The 14,526-nt window shown below is 38.0% G+C and overlaps 1 protein-coding gene across 5 annotated transcripts in view; it reads left to right on the forward strand.

Annotated features, from left to right (window-relative positions):
* The window catches only part of LOC124360830 (pleckstrin homology domain-containing family G member 5), a 346,877-nt gene that overhangs the window by 271,545 nt on the left and 60,806 nt on the right, over positions 1 to 14,526 (forward strand). The window lies entirely within an intron of this gene.

Below are 14,526 nucleotides of genomic sequence, written 5' to 3' on the forward strand. Positions count from 1 at the left end.
ATTTTCATTTTAATAAGCAGTGCTAATTAAAATTGAAAAATACTATTGTTGAGCGCTCCTAAGAAACAGGAAACAATAACAGAATAGTGGTAAATTCATGAGACCTTGGGCATAAAAGGGTTAGCTACTATGTGTTTAGAGAACGGAAATAAATGAATTTGGATGTACTAACTACATTTATGAATGAAGATGCAATCCTATAAGTAACTAATACAATAAATTACACAGGAGATAAATCATTCTTACGAACGAGGTCTGCTGAGGTCCATTTAACTAAGGGGACTATTTAACTTTTAGTTCTGAGGTCCGGCACTAGGGCCGCGCCATGTAACTTTTGATTTTACCGTTCAAACATTTACTACCTGAGCTACTTGAGCCTCAACTCCACATATAGCAGTCTGAACGCTCACTTTTCCCTTAACACTTTCCTTGATGAGTTATCTCTTGCGTAGCTAACAACATCAAAGTTAATATTAATAATACTAATTATTGTGTCCACCAATAGGACTGAGTTGGCAGAGTAAACAATTACTAAGCCACTGCTTGCTTATAAGGGCTAAAAAAGGCTAGAAAATCTAAAGAGCGGCTGTGCTCGGCGCAGATGAAGATGATACACAGCGTATTCAGTCTTGAGGAAGAGAACTTGGAGTGTACTAAGGAGTGCTCTCTTCTGTGTCTTTCAAAAAAAGTTGTCATGTCTAATCTTTTCTATATTAGTTTTTTTGTACTAACAATTCACACCATTAATTATTTATATAACGTCCAAAATAATAATATACATGTTTATTACTTACATATACTTGGTTATTATTTATGAAAAACATATTAGATTCCAAAATGCAAATTTTGGATATGATGTAGATTAAATTCGTACTTTAGACGTTCACGACCCAAGAAACCAAAGGGAGCGTTTTAAAATAAATTTTTAACATTTAAAATTGGTCAGCTGTTGTTCTACAGAGTAAACTATATAAATAATATATACTGCCTCTGGCACAGTTTTCTTCGTTTTTATTAATTTGTATTAACAATGGTAACACTACCATCTTACGAAGAGCAAGTAAGAAAAAGGAGAATTGGTTTTTATAAGTTAACACTCCCGTCACGTTGGTGGATTGATCATGGATGGTAAGGAGTTCTGTAGAATAATTTAGAGATTTTGGCCCTTTTTAAGATCAGTTATATTGGAGTGGAATGTCGGAACGGTTGCTCGTTTTGCATAAAATATGTAAAAAAGCTTGAAAGTTAAATAAACATTTCCTTAAGTAAACACAATTTTTGCAGTATAGTGACAAATCGATTACGTTAAGGCTAATGTAATCTTTTAATATAATTTAGACTTTATTAAACACACCTTCTGTAAAGTTATGGTCTGTTAAAATAATCGAATATTATTTAGTAGCCATACACTTAGTCACTGGCACGAATACTGCTAGAACATTGTCAGACATTTTAATTCCGGATATATATAGATATTGTTGAATAGAGCTCATTTGTTTTTCAATCTCTCAGGCTACATTGTTAAAAACAAGACCGAAAGATCAGCCTTGTACAGGAAGAATGAACACTCTTAGTACACACAAGCTATCAAAGCTTGAAGTGGCCTGTTCGATGACCGTAAGACAAAGGTGAAGGTCAGTGACGTCATGCCCAACGGTCGAGAACAGAAGCGTCTCACATGTGAGCTGCGGCTCAACCATCCCACTGTAGTATGAAGGTTGCTTACGTCAAATTACATTTATTTGATTAATGATTAAACAACACAATCTTGTACTGTAACTTGTAACTTTACTAACAGCAGTGTTTTAGATGTTTTTATGCCGGCTATTGAAAAATTAATTGTACTTTAGAGCAATATTTCCACAATATTATGGTGCATTAAAAAAATGCAGATTATTATTTTAGACATTTCGGAGTCACAAAAACCCTATTAGTCTAGGAGCCAAGGGGCAATTTGCTGTTAGACTCAAATAAATAAGAGTAATAGCACCTTCAGACAACGAGATAAAGAGAAGGGGAGTCGCAATTTTAAGGATAATTTTACAGCGCGCTTGAAAAAACTATTTTTATTTGACCGTAAATTTCTTTTACTTTTTAAAATTATTAGCCAAAGTAGATATAAAATTAAAGATAGGAAAGTGAGAATGATACAGTCAAACAAGGTATTTAACAAAAATTAAGTACACACCTCTCAAAATTCAATGTAAGCGCCCGTATTTGTCTTGGTATATCTGCTATGGACTTTTGCAACTTTGTAAGAACTGTTGAGGTAAATTTGAAAGCACTTCAAGATTCCTAGGTTTTGTGGGGCATATTTTTTATCCACTGCCCAAGAGGAAAAATCACCAGGCTTGAGATCCGGACTACGAGCTTCACGTGATTCTCGACGACTTAAGCCTCGCGCGCACTACGACGGAACGGAAGGACACGACAGAATTTTTCAAATATGAATAGTATTGATTGTTATGGAGATGCGCGCACTTGGACGGACGGGACGGAAGAGACGCGTCGGACGCGTCGGATGTCAGTCAGATTATCTGAGGAAAATAACTTTTGAACAAATTCTGCACGTCGGCTCCGTCGGCGACGTCGGGTCCGTCCCGTCCGGTGTTGTAAGCGCACACACCTCAGACGGAACGGAAGGAAATTTTCTCTATTCCAGCTATATCTTCTGAGCCAAAATGGAGCCTCCAAGTTAATTTCTCTTGTTCAATACTACACCGAGCTGTACAACATGCGTCATCCTGAATATTTTAACGTCAATAGAAGAGAGAATTGAAGAGAGCTAACCTTTTAGTGTTTCTGTTATGTACCCAAAACCTGGCTTTTCTTCGTCTTCTCTCTCCCTCTTCTTCTTCTATTACGAATGCAGCAACAATAAATAATTCTTCATCTAAGCACTGAAGCATCTTTGACAATGTTTTAACACAGACTGAGAACTTGATTAAAACACCCAAGACGAGTCTGGCGTGGCGCGGCGGTTCCGTCCTAATGCGCGCACCCTATCTTATAATTTCCAGTCGTCTGTTCTGTCGTTTCCGTCCGTTCCGTCCGTTCCGTCGTAGTGCGCGCGAGGCTTTTACCAACGTCCTTGGAAGAATTTGTCTAGCCACTCTCGAACATTCAACGCGAATTTTGGTGGAGCTCCATGTTCCATAAAACTACCCAAACTCTGTTTTCCAGTATGTTGAGATACCGTTCTCCATTCATTGGTTCTCTCAAGAGAAAAGGTCCAATAATTTTACTTATTGTCATAAGACCTTGAGATGATTTTGCAATTTCTCAGTTGTATCTTGAAGGTCAAAGTCTGCACAGTAATGTGAATTGAAGCGATTAACAAAACCTCCTACTTGGAAAGGTAATGTCTCATGTGTTTCAATTAAGACCAGGTTGTGTGCTTATACAATTCAAATTAGCTTTCGGCTCTTGGGTATATACGAGGAAAACTGCAAACATATATATCATGGGGTTTCACATAAAACATATTGAAATACATAAACCCACAGCGGTTGGTGATAAAACACCGCTTGACCGTGTCTGCCATATTATTAATCACGGTTGACAATATTTACGTAGCTATTTAGCCTTGATTGGCTATTATGCGCTCGATTTAATTGAAACTGTGGTTGATGGTGAGGGGGCGGTGGATGCTCCATATCAGGCATATTAGAAACTTATCAAATATCTCGGTAGTAAATTGATTATAACATATTGATGGCTTGTGTTGGCCAATTGTCAGCTTAAAAATGAGGATCCATAAAAAATACCAATTTTTCTTCAAACTAGCACACATGGTTTCGCACGCAATTTAGTAAGATTTGCATGTGTATGAGAAATTTTGGTTCGAGTGAATTATACTTCCGACGCCAATGTTGAGTTCGCCTTATTTCCATGAAAGTCCATCTGCCAAAAAGTGTAAATTATTAGCCATTGTAAGTTACTCCGGTCCTAGTCCATAGTTGAATTCGCCTTGTGTTCTGACCAAGGAAATTTATACCTGCAAAGGTCTAAGGAGCCTACTTCTGTCAAAAGAACAATAACATGAATTTATATTGTATAGTGTTTGAATATATAGTAAACATTAGATAGTAACTTTGGCTTTTATATATCTATTACAACATAGACGAAGCACTATATATTGATATTAGCAAAGGTTTACAATGAAAAGTATGTTTTTACTAACACGTTTAATTTCCTTATCTGGATATGTTTTATTACACTATGCTGAACAACGGTTGCAGATAAAGAAGGTTGAAATAAGTGTTGTTACAAAGAAGCTTACTCTATGCATTCACTCTATAAATGTAAAAAATTCAAAATATTGGTTAACATATCGTTGTGCTGTTATAAAACAATGTTCACACGGAACATTTATTTATAATTACATTTAACAGATGCTTTAATTAATATTTCATAACATTAGATGCCAAGATGGGATTTTTAGCTACTTTAGAGAACAGTGGGGCGTAGCCCGCAGAGATTTTCGAAATAAGAATAGATCTATATTCATCCCAGAGACCCTATGAAAGTCCATGAAAACCTTAAGTTCTATCGGTTAAATAGTTTAAGCGAGGAAGCAAAACAAACAAACAAAGGCATTTTTTCATATAACAGTATTAGGATAAATGATACATATTAATTTATTGGTCCTTCAACATAATATTTCACGATATACAAGAAATTAACAACTCCAATCAAAGTTTTATTGAACAACTACTACATTATAAAGGTAAATGAAGATTATAAATACTTCTAGTAATGAACGAGCATTACAAACGAGTTTCGTGATGGAAAGTATTTCAGGATGTCAACATTGTTCTTATTAGAGCTACCTTTGGTTGTATTCGTTACAATATAGATAACTCATCCAATGCTATAAACTGAGGCACGGCAAAAAGAGCGCTCGTGCTGCCATCTGTGGCGTGAGAGGCTTATGTAGTAAATATTTGAACCGTAACAATCAGTTACGTGGCGCAGCCTAGACTCGGACTTTTGAACTAACTGAAATAATCCCCAGACCTTAGCACGTCGCGTCCTTATGAATGATTAACTTCCTTATTTATTCACTGACTCTGCGGCCGTATAAGAATTCTCTTCCGAATATCAATACCGAGCTCTCAATCTATATTGAAACATTTTTGTTACCGGATTTTCGATAGGCTGGCCTAATTTTCTTGATCTACTACGACTAACTAACTGCCTTTGAGTTAAAAACACACCCACCTCACAGGCCAATGCCTAAAGCACACCGGATAGTGGTAAAGCACATTTTGAGTATGTTACTATTGCAAGACCCCAAGTGCTTGGTTAATTTTGCTTGTACTGAACTAAATTAGAACGAATTCTTAACTATAAATGTTTACAACTGTATACAGTATTAGAGAATAGCTTAGTACGTCACCTCTAATTAATATTCATTGAGGAATAAGAACTCATAGGTACTCGTATTCTCGTGGATTTAATTGTATGTAGATTGAACGTACACAGTCTGATTGTTTATATAAACGTAACCCTATGCAAATGCTGTTAATGTGGGTTTGCACAAGTTTGTAAATATTCATGTTTTACGTTTTCCGCACCAACCTGCCTAATAAGGCACTGATTACTTTGTAGTATGAAGTAAAGTAGTGGAGGAATTTAATCGTATTTGTTTTCGAAAATTAAGTAATTAAAATGTTAAGTAAACACGCTTATAGACAGGGATACAGAAAAGTAAGTGTTAGACATTTTTAGTTCTAATACGTTAAAGAAATATCCGACAAGATTTAAAAATATCCTTCATTTACCAACACAAGGAAAAATAAATGTAAATGGCCTCAGGTCCGACTGTGTGTTTACGATGCGAAATGAGAGACGTTAGGGACTGATGTAGTGTTAAACACGACTCAACGACCCAGCGCCTAACTCCTGCCTCGTGTAATAGTCCCAGGCGAGTACACTGTGATGTATGGCCGCCAGGTGTCACTGAGGATGCCGATACGCCAACAGTAACTGGGTCGCTCTCTGCAACTCTCCTCTCAGCTGCTTTGTCTACAGAGTGACAGTCTCATGCCCTAACTCCTGCCTCGTGTAATAGTCCCAGGCGAGTACACTGTGATGTATGGCCGCCAGGTGTCACTGAGGATGCCGATACGCCAACAGTAACTGGGTCGCTCTCTGCAACTCTCCTCTCAGCTGCTTTGTCTACAGAGTGACAGTCTCATGCCCTAACTCCTGCCTCGTGTAATAGTCCCAGGCGAGTACACTGTGATGTATGGCCACCAGGTGTCACTGAGGATGCCGATACGCCAACAGTAACTGGGTCGCTCTCTGCAACTCTCCTCTCAGCTGCTTTGTCTACAGAGTGACAGCCTCATGCCCTAACTCCTGCCTCGTGTAATAGTCCCAGGCGAGTACACTGTGATGTATGGCCGCCAGGTGTCACTGAGGATGCCGATACGCCAACAGTAACTGGGTCGCTCTCTGCATCTCTCCTCTCAGCTGCTTTGTCTACAGAGTGACAGCCTCATGCCCTAACTCCTGCCTCGTGTAATAGTCCCAGGCGAGTACACTGTGATGTATGGCCGCCAGGTGTCACTGAGGATGCCGATACGCCAACAGTAACTGGGTCGCTCTCTGCAACTCTCCTCTCAGCTGCTTTGTCTACAGAGTGACAGTCTCATGCCCTAACTCCTGCCTCGTGTAATAGTCCCAGGCGAGTACACTGTGATGTATGGCCGCCAGGTGTCACTGAGGATGCCGATACGCCAACAGTAACTGGGTCGCTCTCTGCATCTCTCCTCTCAGCTGCTTTGTCTACAGAGTGACAGTCTCATGCCCTAACTCCTGCCTCGTGTAATAGTCCCAGGCGAGTACACTGTGATGTATGGCCGCCAGGTGTCACTGAGGATGCCGATACGCCAACAGTAACTGGGTCGCTCTCTGCAACTCTCCTCTCAGCTGCTTTGTCTACAGAGTGACAGTCCCATGCCCTAACTCCTGCCTCGTGTAATAGTCCCAGGCGAGTACACTGTGATGTATGGCCGCCAGGTGTCACTGAGGATGCCGATACGCCAACAGTAACTGGGTCGCTCTCTGCATCTCTCCTCTCAGCTGCTTTGTCTACAGAGTGACAGTCCCATGCCCTAACTCCTGCCTCGTGTAATAGTCCCAGGCGAGTACACTGTGACGTATGGCCGCCAGGTGTCACTGAGGATGCCGATACGCCAACAGTAACTGGGTCGCTCTCTGCATCTCTCCTCTCAGCTGCTTTGTCTACAGAGTGACAGTCTCATGCCCTAACTCCTGCCTCGTGTAATAGTCCCAGGCGAGTACACTGTGACGTATGGCCGCCAGGTGTCACTGAGGATGCCGATACGCCAACAGTAACTGGGTCGCTCTCTGCATCTCTCCTCTCAGCTGCTTTGTCTACAGAGTGACAGCCCCATGCCCTAACTCCTGCCTCGTGTAATAGTCCCAGGCGAGTACACTGTGATGTATGGCCGCCAGGTGTCACTGAGGATGCCGATACGCCAACAGTAACTGGGTCGCTCTCTGCATCTCTCCTCTCAGCTGCTTTGTCTACAGAGTGACAGCCCCATGTCCTAACTCCTGCCTCGTGTAATAGTCCCAGGCGAGTACACTGTGACGTATGGCCGCCAGGTGTCACTGAGGATGCCGATACGCCAACAGTAACTGGGTCGCTCTCTGCATCTCTCCTCTCAGCTGCTTTGTCTACAGAGTGACAGCCTCATGCCCATAACTCCTGCCCTAATAGTACATATATTTGGTTGAGCGTTAGCGAAGCCTAACCCATGATAGGCTGGAAAAATGTTATACTGCCTCTACGCTTGATAACTCGGGAACGTAATAGTGAATAGACTTTTTTTATGAATCTTCATACACTCCACTTCTATATAAGCAACATCGCGTTCGAATTTGGGCCATAATCTCTCCTTGAGATGAGGCTGAGTGTGACCAACAATGTAATCAATGCCTAGGAGGATTTACTTCTTGATTTTTTCCTTGCAGTTGAACCTTCACTGGGTATAACAAAAACCAATATGTAAATCTGGACAATCCTATGGATGTTCAGGAGCGGCACGTCACTAACTGCAAATACCGAGATTCTGGAGCGCATGGGTACATAGTTAGGTCTAGTCTACTTCTGGAGATGACTGCAGGAGTTGGTGGGGCTCCCTAAGTGTTGGTAAACTAAACTTGCCACCCCCTGCCTGCTTTGCCTGGAGAGGCTGGTTCGGAGCTGGCTTCCCCTTCTTCCAAGGAGATATGAGAGATTAATGCCTAAAAGGTTCTTCGTAATGGATCTAGTCAGGAGGCAGCTCCTACTCCCATTCTTACTCATCTAGAATATCCTGTCACTCCGGAAGCAGCGTAAAGAGCCTTTAAGGACTATGTGCAATTTTTAAGCTTCTTGTCCTAAGAGAAAAAAAGAGTAACCATGGTGGCAACGAGAAAGTTCGCAGGATAGAATTTTTTTTAAGTTAGTAAATTCATTATATGACACTTTAATATGTTATATATGTAGCCTAATGAAATTACTTCATAGTACTGAAATGCTACATGTGAAAGTTGTTTCAATTTAATAAAATGTTAGACGACACGTGGTATACGCGATACTTTGTAACATATGCTCTATATCCGGATCCGTGATTACATTTATTTCCACTTGAATAATCTTATAATATATTGGAATGTTGTACGTTTGGTTGAACTTAATACAAAACTAATAAAGGTAAATGTCTATAATGTAAAAGTGTACCTTGACAACGCTTACTCGGCACACTGAGTAATATACCGTTCTTAATAATCCCCTTGTTGAATAATTACGTGATCAAACTGTTCTTTCAGCCAGTCTGCATAATTTGGAGGTTGTTAAACGCTCCTTGGAAGGGACTCAGTACTTTGTAGACGTGCTTTTCACAGATTCTGCTAATTCTTAGCGACTTCACCAAACGAACCTCTATTTTAACCTAAGGAAAGTGGTTGTAACTGTTTAAATCGAACAATTAATTTAATGTTGGCAATTTAATAGTATGGTTTAACTTAATATCGTGTTGTAATTGTTGTGGTTAGTAAATATTTTCTAGGATTAATTGCTTCAATATTCAACACTTTTTTAACCACTTGGAATATTTTAGTAAGTATTAACAGATAATTAATGTCCAAACCCCTTGTGAGTATTAATAACGCTTACTAATACGTAATACAGAACAATTAGAATGTTAGTATGGAAGGAAAATTAGTTGTTTATGGGGGTTCTTCTCACGTCAGTGGCATTATAAATAATATAACTAAAAGCTTTTATTTGAAAATGGTCCAAACTATTTGCAAATTTCCCTTAGCCTCCCTGGAAAACATACTTGTGACCTCTTGATTGAAGAACCGTAGATTTGTAACTATATGGTCAGAACAATAAAATATATAATTTTACCACTTCAAAAGTAGAAATATTATGTTAATGGTTTGAACCTGAATGTCCAATGTGTTTAATGATTTGATTTAAAACGCTAAGCTTCCATTCTTACACAGGTTTCAGCCACTCCTACTACTTGTATAAACGTTACAGACTTCAGTGCACAGTAAATAAAAGTAAAGATGTTGTATTTTACCAGGTAAAGTTAAGTTTAAGAAGCCATCTCTAACACTTAACCTAGGGACCAACGGCTTAAAGGTGGTTTCCGAACCACCACCAACGGCCGGAAGGAGGCGGGCTGCTTGCAAGGACAGGATCGCTCAGCGGTCACCCACCCAAGCAGCAGCCTTGCTAGACCTTGCTTGATCCGGTTATCATAGTGTATGGAAAAGTGTCAAGGTTGGCACAAAACGATGGTCGGGTTTTGGCATCGTGCAAGGTTTCAATACACAAAACCCATTGGTTTTTATTCAAATTTTTGTAGATCGATTTATCATTAGTGAAGGAATCTAGGAGATTTACAAAGTCACGTTTTCGGTAGACTTTATATACAAAGTCAACCTATTCAAACTGTCTTTATGATAGCGCTTATTAACAATTTGCTCATACATTCATCGAATATGACCTCCAGAGACCAAAACCACCCTCGTTCCTAAGTTTATGTAAAGGTTTACCCAAATAAGTTGAAATTCGGTATAAAAATGTATCTTATAAATATCTCGGTTAAGTTTTTTTGACCGGTTTTCTTATTACAGCTCCTTACTTTTTGTAATCAAACAGTTTTTATCTCTAGCGGTTTTCAACATATCAATTACATTTGTTATCCCATAAGAATTCTTATGTCACTAAGAACTGTCTTAACTTGGTACAACAATTTTAATTTCATTCTAATATGGCGGACTAATAAAACTTTAAAACACTATTACTTATGGACGTAAAGAAAACAAAAACGTTCTAGAAGGCTGTAGCAATTTCAGTAGAACTGACCGCGTTTAGTATGATTATATGACATTCACTGTACTCTAAATATAATGTGGAATTAAGGAGTTGCGGTGTCACAAAAATAATCAGAAAGAAGGCTGACTAATTCTTCTTAGACGTTTTCAATACCGCACATATAGTATTCAAAAGCCATGTACTGATTCATGGCATTAAACATATCTGTTAGTGTCATAGAAAAGAAAGAGCGGTTTTTTTATTGATTGGTATTCCTGAAGTGTGGGTTTATTAATGATTGGTATTCCTGAAGTGTGGGTTTGTTATTGATTGGTATTCCTGAAGTGATTTTTTTATTGATTTATTGGTATTCCTGAAGTGTGAGTTTGTTAATTATTGATATTTCTGAAGTGAGGGTTTGTTAATTATTGGTATTCCTGAAGTGTGGGTTTATTATTGATTGGTATTCCTAAAGTGTGGGTTTGTTATTGATTGGTATTCCTGAAGTGATGTTTTTTTTTATTGATTATTGTTATTTCTGAAGTGTGAGTTTGTTAATGATTGATATTCCTGAAGTGAGGGTTTGTTATTGATCGATATTCCTGAAGTGTGCGTTAGTTATTGATTGGTATTCCTGAAGTGTTTATTTTCATACTTAACGAGATATCAAATAAGATATCAAACTATGTTATCCACATAATCTACTAAGTACAAGTTGTCAATGTGGTTTTGTTCCAATTACAACGTTTTCATATCTATTCGGAGCTGTCACATACTCAAACACAGTTAACGATAAGATCTTGGTTATTGCTGGCGAACATTAAGTGAAGTAACAGGGGAGCTGTATTGATTAGTCCCATTTGCACAGCGTAACCTTGACCGTCTTTGTGGAATACTGAAGGCAAACTGTCTGAGAAATACATGTCATCTTCTATTTTACAATTCACAATATTTGGGAAATCGTTAAGATATTGCGCTCAGTAAGTAGAATATCGTCATCAAAGGAAGACAGCCAGTGATGATGTGCAGAACTCTAGGGAAGTTCCACGAGGTCCAAATGAGAAAGGTTGAACGGGTATAAACTTAAGTCACTTACAAACTAAAACATGTAACTCGAAGAGTGGTCAGCGCATGCGCACAACAACCTTCTCCAGTCCACACAAAAGCACGTGGTACAGTTCAAAATAAAACTACCGAAGCCACGGGCGCTAGCGACTTGTATAGTCAGTGACGCGTGAATCTTTGAGCGGGCTGTACTCGGTCAAACCACGAAAGGGGTAGGCTATTTACAGGAGGTGGGGGGATTGTTACCTTCCCCGCTTCGCGCTCCTTGCTAAATGGTTCAGTCTGAAATATAAAAAACAAAGGGCTAGATCAGATAGAGCCGGATTAGAAATGAAATGATGACGCCTGTTAAGGCTATAATGAAGCTGCAAAACAATTCATTTATAAGCTTTACGTTAACTTTTGTGTATGATATTTTGTGTGTTTCAGGATAATTTACGTACAAGGTAGAAGCACACCACACCAAGTTTCAAGTTATATCCTTTGCTGAGTTTACATAAAACATTTCAAATCTATTGCTCATTTCATATGACTACAACATATGTTACTATGTAAAATGTTACGATGGCTGTTATAATTTATTGTATTAAGTTTCTTCACAATTTTTGTACTGTGATATGCTGTGGCATCACGGTTGTTACCCATAAGATACGTGTTAAAATTATCGCTAACACTCAGCTCAGCCAACTCCCATGGATTTACATGTACTATCGTTGAAATCGATGTTGTTTAGATATAAATGAAGATTCTTACAAGTCTATAAATCAATTGCTTCTCGAGTTAACCTGTGGACAGACAGGCTGATAAAAAGACTGAAGTTTCTCTAGCTCCTTCGCTGATGCTCAACCAAATAACTTCCAAAGGACAGTGTTAAGATTAGGTCTCTTGCCGTACTTAAGAATATCAGTCTTCAATTTATATATTTTATCAGACTGATATACATATATATATAATATTTGATATATATATATTATTATTTTATAAAATTTCAACAAACATTGAATCACAAGAAGTACTTGGTCCGTCGGGACTCGAACCCGGATTTCTCACTTACCGGGTGAGTACGCTACTACTTCACCACAGAGCCCTTACATTTTATTAATTATTTTGTATTTGGCCGTTTCTTTCATATTTGTGTTTAAATAACCAAACTAACATATGCTCGGAAGACCAAATACCCGTAAAAAGACTTTTATTTACATTTATTAAATTTTTATAAATGGCCAATAATATTATTTATGTATTTTATATTCTGTGTTAAAGTTTATATCTAGTATGTTCATTAGAATAACAGTAGTCCTATTTATAATAGTTTGTTTGATTTTTAAACCTAAAGACGGTTTAAACCGAAATATAGAACTTTTGTTTATTAATATCTTCTTATTTTGAGAACAAAAGAACCAAAACACAAAACTCGTTTCACAAGTTATATCTATCTCTACTACCCATGGCAGCGCTGTAACCCTATCTGTTTACACCGGATAGCGTAGAATTGAAACTCCAATATTTAGCCCTCGATATATCCATTGTGTTGATGTCAACGAATTTCTATGGACGGAATTTCTAGATTTAGTCATGAGTACGCCAGTGATTTTAAGTAATCTAAAAACAATTTCTTGGACATTGTAATAATGCATTTATTACCTGTTAAGTACCTCAGTATAATTTGTCTTGAGTTTTATTAGTTTAATAATAATTCACGTAATTATGGACGGACGAGGTAACCAATTAACTTTTTAACTTAGCATGTACACAATATATTCCACTCTGTTAACCTTGATTAATCTATTGACCTAAACAGATAACTGATTCATTGCATGACCAAAACTGAACATGAAATTAGATAGTAAATCATGTTTAATACATCTGATACGGATCCACATTCCACATCCGACATTCTAATAATGCATTTATTAATTGTTAAGTACGTCAGTATAATTTGTCTTGAGTTTTATTAGTTTAATAATAATTCACGTAATTATGGACGCACGAGTTCACCAATTAACTTTTAACTTAGCATGTACACAATATATTCCACTCTGTTAACCTTGATTAATCTATTGACCTAAACAGATAACTGATTCATTGCATGACCAAAACTGAACATGAAATTAGATAGTAAATCATGTTTAATACAACTGATACGGATCCACATTCCACATCCGACATCCACATCTGACATTCTAATAATGCATTTATTAATTGTTAAGTACGTCAGTATAATTTGTCTTGACTTTTATTAGTTTAATAATAATTCACGTAATTATGGAAGGACGAGTTAACCAATTAACTTTTTAACTTAGCATGTATACACAATATATTCCACTCTGTTAACCTTGATTAATCTATTGACCTAAACAGATAACTGATTCATTGCATGACCAAAACTGAACATGAAATTAGATAGTAAATCATGTTTAATACAACTGATACGGATCCACATTGGGAAAGCGATCTTAATCGATATTGATACAGTCATATCTGTGTATTAATCAATATCCGTATTAGTAATATATTATTGTGATTTGACCAGTCAGAATAACAAATCCATATCTGATCCAAAGTTGTTAAGACAATTCTTGACAATGGCGCAGTGTAGCGGGTACGGCGGTTACGCAAGATAACCGAATCAAACAAGGACGAGCGTGGCTGCTGCTTGGATGGGTGGCCGCTGGCGATCCTGTCCTTGCAAGCAGCTCGCCTGCCCGGCCATTGGTTTGGAAGTCATCAAGTAAGTGTTAGAGAGGGCTTCTTAGCCCTAACTTCGCCTTTTAAAATGCGACAATCTTTGTCTTTAACTATCGTTCACTCGCATGGTTGTACAATTACTTAATGTTTGAACAAATTTATCAACTACTTTTTTAAAAACCAAACAAGTTAAGAAAACAAAGGAAATGCAGGGAAGTTGGATATTGAAAAAGAGAGTTGTAAAGGCTAGAAATTTCTTAGCCTTGTTGTTTCAAAAAATTAATAGGTTACAAAATGTGGCTGCACACAAACTAAGAAGCAAAAACTATACTTTTAAGTGAAGAGTTCCGAAGCTCTCTGGCCTCCCTACAATGATGATCTGGTTGGGAACAGATTTTTGGATCTCTTAAGTCTGCAAACCC

Source organism: Homalodisca vitripennis, chromosome 4 (genome assembly GCF_021130785.1).
Source record: "Homalodisca vitripennis isolate AUS2020 chromosome 4, UT_GWSS_2.1, whole genome shotgun sequence".
Classification (NCBI taxonomy): Eukaryota; Metazoa; Arthropoda; class Insecta; order Hemiptera; family Cicadellidae; genus Homalodisca; species Homalodisca vitripennis.